The sequence below is a fragment of the Terrapene carolina genome, unplaced genomic scaffold (genome assembly GCF_002925995.2).
Source record: "Terrapene carolina triunguis isolate 2854851 unplaced genomic scaffold, T_m_triunguis-2.0 Scaffold192, whole genome shotgun sequence".
Classification (NCBI taxonomy): Eukaryota; Metazoa; Chordata; order Testudines; family Emydidae; genus Terrapene; species Terrapene triunguis.
Genome location: NW_020664543.1, coordinates 26714930 through 26726533, shown reverse-complemented (window position 1 = coordinate 26726533; position 11604 = coordinate 26714930). Strand labels below are relative to the sequence as shown.

At 49.7% G+C, this 11604-nt stretch overlaps 1 pseudogene; it reads left to right on the top strand.

Annotated features, from left to right (window-relative positions):
• LOC113407066 overlaps positions 1 to 11604 on the top strand; it is a 106294-nt pseudogene extending 94690 nt beyond the window's left edge.

Here is an 11604-nt window from a genome sequence, read left to right as displayed (position 1 = left end):
GACATGCTCAGCACCGTGGAATGCCACTTTTGGGCTTGGGAAACAAGCACCGAGTGGTGGGATCACATCATCATGGAAGTCTGGGATGACGAGCAGTGGCTGCAGAACTTTCGGATGAGAAAAGCCACTTTCATGGGACTGTGTGAGGAGCTTGCCCCCACCCTGCGGCACAAGGACACGAGATTGAGAGCTGCCCTGCCAGTGGAGAAGCGGGTGGCTATTGCAATCTGGAAGCTGGCAACTCCAGACAGCTACCGGTCGGTTGCAAACCAGTTTGGAGTGGGAAAGTCGACTGTTGGAATCGTGTTGATGCAAGTTTGCAAGGCCATTAATCGCATCCTACTCAGAAAAACCGTGACTCTGGGTAACGTGCAGGAAATAGTGGATGGCTTTGCACAAATGGGGTTCCCTAACTGTGTAGGGGCGATAGATGGGATGCACATTCCTATTATGGCACCACCCCATCTAGGATCCGAGTACGTTAATCGGAAGGGGTATTTCTCTATGGTTCTCCAGGCGCTTGCGGCCGTGGGCGTTTCATTGACATTAACACAGGCTGGCCCGGAAAGGTGCATGACGCACGCATCTTTTGGAACACTTGGCTGTTCAGGAAGATGCAGGCCGGGACTTTTTTCCCAGATTGGAAGATCATGGTAGGGGAAGTTGAAATGCCGATTGTGATCCTTGGAGATCCCGCTTACCCATTAATGCCGTGGCTCATGAAACCCTACACAGGGAGCCTTGACAGCAGCAAGGAACGGTTCAACTACAGGCTGAGCCGGTGCAGAATGACTGTGGAGTGTGCCTTTGGCCGTTTAAAGGCCTGCTGGCGATCTCTGTATGGGAAGCTGGACTTGGCCGAAAACAGCATCCCCGCGGTTATATCCGCGTGCTGTGCCCTCCATAATATTTGTGAAGGGAAATGTGAAAGCTTCACTCAGGCATGGACCTCTGAGGTTCAACACCTGGAGGCTGAATTTGCACAGCCACAGAGCAGGACTATTACAGGGGCCCAGCGCGGGGCTGCAAGGATTAGGGATGCCTTGAGGGAGCAATTTGAGGCTGAAAACCAGCAGTGATATCTGGTGCCCTGCACGGGAGTGAAGTGCAGTAGTTCCAATCTTTAGGAATCAGTGTCTGCTTAGCAGACAAGCAGACTTGCAGTGCCTGTTTATTTCCTGGGCTAAGGAGTCTTTTACTTTATGCAATAATAAAGAATGTTTTCAAAGCCAAAAAATCCATTTATTGAAAGAAAAAAAATTCATTTATTGAAAAGAAACAAGGGGGTGGAGTGGGGAACAGTACAATCACAGATTCGCGTATGTCCTGCCTGGTGTGCTGTGCAATGAGTGCTGCACTTCAGGATAGCTATACTGCATGGTGATGGGGGTTGAGTGCAGAGGGTAAAGGTCGTGGTTTTCAGAGTTAGGTGGTGAAGATACTGGTGTTGGAGGCAGCGGGTGGCGTGAAGAACACGGAAGTTGGGGAAAGTGGGTTGGAGATGACAGTGGGGCACAACAGAAAGAGTTTTGGGACAAGGGCTGTAGGGGGGGCTGGCGTTTGCGTTTGCGGTACTGCTCCTCTTTCTGCATGGCTACCAGCTGCTGGATAGCGTCTGCTTGGCGCTCCAGGATGCTTATGAGCCTATCAGTGCTTTGCCGCCAGTGCGCTGCGTTTTCCTGGTGGATCCTGCTTTCTCTCTCCCTCCAGTTCTGTGCTTTCTCATTCTCTTTAATAGATTGCTGCATCACTTCTTGCAGCATGTCTTCTTTGCTTTTTTGCGGTCTCTTCCTGAGTCTTTGCAGTCTCTGAGCGGGCGATAAGAGGGACAGCTGAGGTCTCAAGGTTGATGCAGCTGTATAGGCAAAATGCAACATTTAACAGAGGCAGCATTGTTTATACCAGACAGAGTAATGATTCCCCCCGCACTTAAGGAGTAGAAAACACACAGGGTCTACACAATAGCATAATTTTCCCGTCCGAAACAGAGCACACATATCCCACGGGAGCCTCAAAATGGTGAGTAAGGGGGACTGATTGTTTCAGGGCTGCACTGTCCTCTGGGTTTCTGTGCCTTGGGGAGAGCCAACAGCTTCAGGGGGCACCTACATTGAACACTGTCCCAACATTTTCCACAGGAGTTCGTCCTGGACGATTTCTCGCTGCTGAGGGTGACCTGGGAAGCAAGGGAGGGTCTTCTACTGCAATGCGGCTTCTGCCCTGGCCCATATGCAGCTTGCCTGTGTGCAGCAATGGTCCCCTCGCCCCTCGCACCACAGTGGCGCAGACACTTTAGCCTGGCTGGGACAAGGACCACGGTGGCTCTCCCAATAAACCTGCGCAAGCGCATTGCACACGTTCTGGATGAGACATTCGAGGAGATTACCGAGGCCGATTACCGCGATGTGATAAACCACATCAATGCACTATTCCGCATCTAGGCATGCATGCCTAACCCTCCTCTCCCAAAGAGCCTGCACCAAAAAAATTCCTTCCCGAAAAAAAAAACCGCTTACCGGGAACCAGCTCTTCAGTATGTCCTCCACCAAGTACCGGCTGCTGCGACTGGCTACCCTCCTCCTGGCTCAAGAAGAGCTCCTGGCTGCATGGCTCCAGGGATTCCGGGGTGTCTCCATCTGGCCCACCACCATCACTCTCGTTTTCCTCCTCCTCCTCTTCCTCCTCCCCCCCCACACCGGCTCTGAAGTGTCCATGGTGGTGTTCAGAGTGGAGGTGGGGTTAACCCCAAGTACCGCATCCAGCTCTTTGTAGAATAGGCAGGTCGCGGGGGGAGCACCCGAGCGGCCGTTTGTGTCACGGGCTTTGCGGTAGGCACTCCGCAGCTCCTTCACTTTAATCCTGCACTGCAGGACGTCCCGGTCATGGCCCCTTTTCATCATGTCCTTTGATACCTTCCCGAAGGTATCGTAATTCCTACAGCTGGAATGCAGCTGGGACTGGACAGCTTCCTCCCCCCAAACACTGATGAGGTCCAGCAACTCGCCATTGCTCCTTGCTGGGACTCGCTTGGCGCATGGAGGCATGGTCACCTGGAAAGATTTGCTGATAGCACTCCACGCCATGCTGGGCTGAGCAAACAGGAAGAGGATTTTTAAAATTCCTGGGGAATGTAAAGGGTGGGTCACATGGTTGGTTACCTGAGGTCAGGGCAGTAGAGTTTGAACTGATGACCAGAGTGGCTAGAACAGGCATTGTGGGATACTGCCGAATAATTCTGGAGGCCATTCACAGCGCATTGGGCGACCACACTGGTGCTGCAGCGCTGCAGCGGCTGCGCAATACTCGCTATTCCTCTCAGGGAGGTGGAGTACATGCAGCGCTGCAACCACGGAGATACAGCGCTGCAAATGCCTTGCCAGTGTGGACGGGGAGTGAGTTACAGCGCTGGGGGCGGCTTTACAGCGCTGTAACTCGCAAGTGTAGCCAAGGCCAAACACTTTTATAGTTACCAAGCAGATACTTAAATGTTACCCTAAAAGGTAGGATGCAGGTGTTATAAGTGAGATTAATATATGAAAATACACCTATCTCATAGAACTAGAAGGGACCCTGAGAGGTCATTGAGTCCAGCCCCCTACCTTCACCAGCAGGACTAAGTACTGATTTTGCCCCAGATCGCTAAGTGGCCCCCTCAGTGATTGAGCTCACAACCTTGGGTTTAGTAGGCCAATACTCAAACCACTGAGCTATCCCTGCCCCTTGTCAGGGGGCAGTGAAACTGAGGAGCCTTGGCATGAGCTGGTACCTGGTCTGCCAGCATCACATAGGCCACACAGTTTCTGTAGTAAATAAACATTTAATGTACACAGGACACTGACAGTAACGTTTTAAACACAAGCCATTAGGCAGAAAATCTCCCATTGTTCCTTATTCAGACTTCCCCCCATTGTCACTGTTACACATTGTCAAGGTTCCTTCCCCACTCTGAACTTTGGGGTACAGATGTGGGGACCTGTATGAAAACTTCTAAGCTTAACTACCAGCTTAGATCTGGTTTTGCTGCCACCACTCCCAAGTGCTAACTCCCTTCCCTGGGTAGCCTTGAGAGACTCCTCAACCAATTCCCTGGTGAACACCGATCCAAACCCCTTGGATCTTAAAACAAGGAGGAATTAATCATTCCCCCCTTCCCTTTCCCCCCACCAATTCCTGGTGAGTCCAGATCCAATCCCCTTGGATCTTAAAACAAGGAAAAATCAATCAGGTTCTTAAAAAGAAGGCTTTTAATTAAAGAAAGAAAGGTAAAAATCATCTCTGTAAAATCAGGATGGAAAATAACTTTACAGAGTAATCAAATTCAAAGAGCCCAGAGGAACCCCCTCTAGCCTTAGGTTCAAAGTTACAGCAAACAGAGATAAACACTCTAGCAAAAGGAACATTTACAAGTTGAGAAAACAAAGATAAACCTAACACGCCTTGCCTGGCTGTTACTTACAAGTTTGAAATATGAGAGACTTGTTCAGAAGATTTGGAGAGCATGGATTGATGTCTGGTCCCTCTTAGTCCCAAGAGCGAACAACTCCCAAAACAAAGAGCACAAACAAAAGCCTTCCCCCCACCAAGATTTGAAAGTATCTTGTCCCCTTATTGGTCCTTTGGGTCAGGTGTCAGCCAGGTTACCTGAGCTTCTTAACCCTTTACAGGTAAAAGGATTTTGGAGTCTCTGGCCAGGAGGGATTTTATAGTATTGTACACAGGAGGGCTGTTACCCTTCCCTTTATAGTTATGACACACATATTAAACACATTTTCAGCACAACGTTTCGGTACTTTGGCACACACAGCTGAGCCCATTGCCCTCTGGTCGTATTTCAGAAACATTTTCTTCAGCCTTTTCCTCACTGTTAAAACAGAAGTGCCTTGTCCTCACTGTGTTCTTACCTCAGAATAGCTCCCGCACCTTAGCTACCCAAAGGTTAAAAAAGAAAAAAGAAAAAAATCCCCTTTTTCAGCAGTGAGGATAAGGCCTAGTGGCTACATTCAGCAAGGCATTTAGATGGTGTGATACCAATTGCCACGACACCTAATTTATAAGCACCTGGAAAGTCACAGGATTAACTCTGTGACCCACAAAGCCTGAATTATGCACTTAGGCTCCCTGTACAATGAATGGGAAGAGATATGCACCTTAGCGTGTGATTCACAAAAGCTGGCATGCTAGGCAGGGAGCCGCCTTAGCTAGCCAATGGGAGATGCCGACAGAGCATGTGTCCTAAGTAACGCATGGCTCAGAGTTTGGTGTCTAATTCCCCACTGCAGGTAGATGCCGAGCTCTGCCTAGTGATCCATGAATAGGAACCCATCTCCGGGAGTCAGGTGGCTCAGGCACCTAAGCTGTTCCTCCTTGTGAGAATGAGCTAGGCAGGAGCCTAACTCCACCTAAAATGTTCAGAGAAGGAGGAGGATGGTGCCCACCTTAGAACTTTTAGCCCACTGGTGAGCCCCTAGGATGTGGGAGATCCTTTTTCAGCTCCTTTCTCCTTCTCTGCTTGATGGGGGGATTGAGCCAGGGTCTCCCACTTCCTAGGTGAGTGCACTAACCACTGGGTCAAAAGTTACAACGGGTGGTGAGAAACCATGTCCTCATCCTCTGACCAGATTCTGAATGAGGTCTGATCAAGTAGGCAGGCTCTGAGCATGGATACAGGACTGGGCCACACAAGCAAGATAAGCATTTGCCTCCCCATCATCCCTAGTTTGTGAGTCACTCTGGGGCTTAGGCAGGAAACAGGCATCCAGCAGCCTGGAGAAAAGGAGCAGTGCACATGATCTAAAGCAGAAACTAAGGGTCCCTGGGACCTTTTACCGTGAGAATGTAGGCACTGAGTGAGTTTAGACACCTAAAGAGTTTGGCAGGAATTTTAGAAATATCAGTGGAGCCTGAAAGTGAGATTAAACCCTTAAACCCAGATTTATGTGTCTATGTTTCCTTGTGAATTTAGCCCTAAGTATCTTGTGAGACTTGGCAGCCTTTTCCAGCCTGTGCCGTGGGGACAGCTGGGACAGCGACACCTGAGGAGTAAGAGGGGGTTGGATCCAGAAGAGGGCTGAAAAGGGGCAGGGGGAGTGTGGGCCAGAGGGGAATGAGGGATGAAATGGGATGTGTGAGGGGGCAGGAGGGAGGGAACAGGAATGGGATTGGGGGGGGGCAGTGGGTGCACTGCAGGGAGGATGAGTCAATTCCTGGGAATCAAGCTGCAGGGGGAGAATCAAGGGGCGGATGGGAACAGGGCTGGGAGAGAAGAAAATGTGAATGTGGGACAGTGGGAAAGGAAGAGGGGGAGAAAGTGGGGGGATGAAACTGGGGGGCTGGAGGGAGAGTGACAGAGGACACTGGCTGGGGGAGGGGGAGAGAGGCTAGTGATAAAGTAAAGGGATGGTGAGAGCTACAATGGCAGCTCCCCCAGCCCATGGTGCAGGCGAGGGGCCAAGGTTTTTCCCACCCAGCAGCCACGGGGGATTTTGTTTTTACTGGAAATGGTCAAACTGTTGTTGGCGGTGGAGGGGGCAGAGGACTAACTCCGAACCTACAAGGTGAATATCTCCACAGAACTGGCCCCCAACAGACATACTATTGCATTATTTTCTTAGGCCAATCTCATGATTTCTGGGCTCTGGCTCCTGACTGGGACTATTTGGTATGACAGGACAGACCAGGGCCCCTCTTGGATTTCTGTGCAGATTCAGGGCTCAGAGTCACCCCCAGAATAACAGGGGGTGGGTCCAGATGGGCGAATGGGATCAGCATCTGCCTGGCTGTCCCTGCGGCTGCCCAGGGAGCCCAGGGGGGCACAGTCATTAGCTGCTGCCATCAGCAGGATCTCGGTATTACTGAGGGAGAAGAGGCTGGTGTCTGCCTCTCTCTGGCCTGAAGAAGAGCTCTGTGTAGCTCAAACCCATATCTCTTTCACCAGCAGAAGTTGGTCCAATAAAAGTTATTACCTCACCCACCTTGCTTCTCTCCGATCATGGTATTAGAGCTCTGGAGTTGGTTTCCCTGGGCAGATGCAGCTGCCTGCATTGTGATCTGGGAACCTGAGTAGCTGCTGCTCCCCCAGTGCAGTCTGTGCTGGGGAGAGACCTTCATTAAAGCTCCCTCCGTGCCCAGCCCAGGTGGGAACTTTCTCTGGTGGCTGAAATGAGACCCTGTTACGTTATTGATATAATCTGGGACCATATAGATCATTATTGCAACCAAGATCCTGTAGTGGCACCAAATCTGGTATAAAGGAGGTCAAATAAGGTGTCTAAGACAAGGTTATGGTTTGCTGGTTATGGTTGCTATCTGTATGCATATATTATTTTTGTATTTAAAGTTATAAGTATTGGCTCTATATTGACACCAAGGCAGCTGTGCCACCTGCAGAGGAACCCAGACGGGAACAGCTACTGCCCTGGGTGGTTTCCCTCCACTCAAGGGTGGGCCACAGGAAACAGGGAGGGGATTTGGCATGCGGCTGCTACGTAGGGGTGGTGAGGTCATACCTGAGGAATGTGGCGTTTTGCATGCAGAATCTTCCCTGAAAATGGTGCTAAAAATGACTGCTCATCACTGAGGAGCGCCAGGCGGAGCATGGCAAGCCCCCGGCCCCGTTCCATCAGGAGGATCGCAGGAAACTCCCGGCCCCGCTCCCCGGGACGGAGCGCCAGGAGGAGCGCGGTGAAACCCCCAGCCCCGCTCCCCGGGATGGAGCACCGGGAGGAGCGCGGCAAAACCCCCGGCCCCAATCCTCCGGCTGGAGTGCCGGGAGGAGCGTGGCGAAATCCACGGCCCCGCTCCCCGGGATGGAGCAGCGGATGGAGCGCGGTGAACCCCCCGGCCCCACTCCCCCGGCCGGAGCGCTGGAAGAAGCGTGGCGAAACCCCCGTTCCCATTCCCCCGGCCAGAGCGCCGGGAGGAGCGCAGCAAAACCCATGGCCCCATTCAGCCCAGCCCACCAGGGGTTTTCCCTGAACAAGCGGAGGACCAGCTTTGAGAACCACTGGTGTAGACCATAGGCACTGACTTTTGTTTTTGCTGGTGGGTGCTTTTGAAGAGGTATGTGTGTTGGGGGCGGGGCTCTGCCAGTTTTGGGGGAGGCTATTTTCAGCATATTTATACACTTCTTTCATATTCTAGTTATTAAATGTGCCTGTCATTGGTATCTTTACTATTTTAATAATGATTAAATTGTTATGAACTACATAATTACATTATCATGAATTACAGTATATTAAAATCATTGCAATCACCTAGAAGGTGTCTTCACTAACGTCCCAGTTTAAAGACAGTATGTCTCACTGTAGTTTTCTGGATGAAACTGTCAATAATCTTATTTACATGTAGTTCCCTGACATTGTCTTGATGCACATTTAGGAGAGCTACACTATTCAGTTGCGTCTGGTCCCATTTATGATAGGTTGTCACTCTCCAGGGTGCAGTCTGGGAGTGGTTGGAACTGCTGTGTCTCCTAACAATTCAGCTGATTTGGCCTTTCTCACTCTGCTCTACTGGTGATACACAGCCAGCCCCTCCAGGCCCTGTTATCACCCAATGACAGCAGGTGATGCCACACACCTAACTGAGTTACCTCAGTGCTTTACCTAAGCCACTCAAGGACAAACAGGAGACAACATCCAATTTCCCAGCTCGCCAGCCTTGTATCCCTACCCACTCAGCACCTAGGTCCAGTAAAGTGAGAAGTTATTTAAAAAACTCTGCTCACTATACAAAATGCTCTTCTGACCCCAAAGGATCAGCCACATTGCCAGATCAGTATAGGTTTGGTCTTACACAAAATACTACGCTGCCAGCAAATCCTTTAGTGTCCAAAACTAAAGATTTGTTATAGAAGAGAGTTGTTTAATGGTAAAGCAAGCAAATACATATAGAGACTTCAAAGTCCATATATCAGGTTCTCAGCAGTACTGGTGAGTTTGCTGGCTTGAAAGTCTTTCTAGAACCCAACCAAAAGCATGGATGGGTCATTCAGTCCTTTGTTCAGAGCTTCAGTAGAAAAGTCACTCCAGAAGTAAGAAGCAGGATTTAAGACAAAATGGAGATGATTCTTTTTGCCATGTGGCTTGTACTTCCTGTGTCCCAAACACAAGCTCCACAGCACACGGCATGGAAAATCCTTAGAGTTCTGTCCATAGACATGCTCCTACATGTCTTGCTGACTCATTAGGTATAGTCCCTGGTCTTTCAATAGATTTATTTTACAACTGATGACACTTGATCGAACAGGCCAGGCAGTGCTGATGCCAATCTGTCTGAGGGTGCCACCCAGAAACACAGCACAAGTTTGGAAATACAGATATACCCTACAGATCTATAACTCATAATACAAATGTGATACAAACATTGTCAAGGCTGTATCCCCACTTTGAACTTTAGGGTACAAGTGTGGGGGCCTGCATGAGGACTTCTAAGCTTAACTACCAGCTTAGTTCTGGTCCGCTGCCACCATTCCCTTCTCTGGGAAGCTTTTAGAAACTTTTCACCAATTCCCTGGTGAATACAGATCCAAACTCCTTGGATCTTAAACAAGGAGAAATTGACCCTTCCCCCCTCCTTCCTTTCACCAACTCCTGGTGAATACAGATCCAAACCCCCTTGGATCTTAAAATAAGGAGAATTTGACCCTTCCCCCCCCTTCCTTTCACCAACTCCTGGTGAATACAGATCCAAACCCCCTTGGATCTTAAAACAAGGAGAAATTAATCAGGTTCTTAAAAAGAAGGCTTTTAATTAAAGAAAAAGGTAAAAATCATCTCTGTAAAATCAGTATGGAAAATAACTTTACAGGGTAATCAAACTTAAAGAGCTCAGAGGACCCCCCTCTGTCTTAGGTTCAAAGTACAGCAAACAAAGATAACCACTCTGGTAAAAGGTACATTTACAAGTTGAGAAAACAAAGTAAAACTAAGACGCCTTGCCTGGCTTTTTACTTACAAGTTTGAAATATGAGAGACTTGTTTAGAAAGATGGGGAGAACCTGGATTGATGTCTGGTCCCTCTCAGTCCCAAGAGCGAACAACCCCTTAAAACAAAGAGCACAAAACAAAAGCCTTTCCCCCCCCCCAAGATTTGAAAGTATCTTGTCCCCTTATTAGTCCTTTGGGTCAGGTGTCAGCCAGGTTACCCGAGCTTCTTAACCCTTCACAGGTAAAAGGATTTTGGAGTCTCTGGCCAGGAGGGATTTTATAGTACTGTACACAGGAGAGCTGTTACCCTTCCCTTTATAGTTATGACAAACATATAAACAAGATCATCATACTTGGCAAATTATAAAATTTTCGCAGATACCTTACACAGCATAACTGGTCAGATTCTGTGTAATGTTACAATATTGGTGTCAACAATATCAGAAAGTGTCCCACATATTCCATACAGTGTCACAATGGTTGTGAGGCTTAGTGGCTGTGGTTTCCAGTGCTGTGAGATGCCAGAATGAAAGAGGAAATGGGAAATTAGTTTATACTACAGACCTGAGTGTGTCTCTGTCCTTCTCAGTCTGTTTCTCTGGCTAATTAAAAGACAGTTATGTGAGTTAAGAGTGGGAACGCCATTATAAATGTGAGAGCCTGAAATCTCATCTCTGTTGTCCTTGCCCCCTCCAGAAACTGTGCTTTGAACTGGAGAAAAGTGGCTTGTCCCCCACACAATGCAACCTCCTAATCAGTGGTCTTCAGTGGCTCTTCCCCAATGCTGCACCTTCCTCTGTTCACTGGCCTGGGAGTGGAGGCTGCACTTAGCAGAGGGAGCTTCTCTCTGGGGTTTAGAGCTGGTACCTGCCTCCCTTGCTCCCTCCTCACTAAAAACTTCTGAGACCTTCCTGGCTGTGTCAGCTGCTGGGAATGGAGCAGCCCCAGCAGGGGGAGCAGGGAGCTGCGGCCCCTGTAAAAAATGAGAAACTGATGAGCAGCTCCCATTAAAGAGAATGAGAAACTGCAGTGAGATCTCTGCTCAGTCTCAGGAGCCCAGTATCCAGGACTGTCCCAGCCAGAACAGGGCTGCTGCTGGAGAGTGTGAGAAATGGTCTCAGCCTCCCCCAGGGCTGAGCTCTGCCTCTAATGCTCTGATTCTCTCTCTCCTCAGTGAATGTGACTCTGGATCCAGACACGGCTCATCCCCGACTCATCCTGTCTGAGGATTGGAAAAGTGTGAGTTGGGGATTCACACAGCGGGATCTACCTGACAATCATGAGAAATTTGACACTGAGCACGGTGTGCTGGGCTGTGAGGGATTCACCTCGGGGAGATATTGCTGGGAGCTGGAGCTGGAGGATGGGATGTGCGGGGCTGTGGGGGTGGCCAGAGAGTCTGTGAGGAGGACGGGAGGGATCAGACGTAACCCTGAGGGGGGGATCTGGGCTGTGATGCGGTAGGTGGATCGGTAACAAGCTCTCACCTCCCCTGACCCCAAGCCAGGTCCCCAGCAAGATCCAGGTTTGTCTGGACTATGAAAGGGGGCAGGTGACATTTTTTGATGCTGATAATGAGGCCCCAATCTTCACTTTCCCGCCAGCCTCTTTCACTGGAGAGAGAATCCACCCCTGTCTCTGGGTGGGGGCAAGATCCCAGCTCAGAGTGTGTCACTGA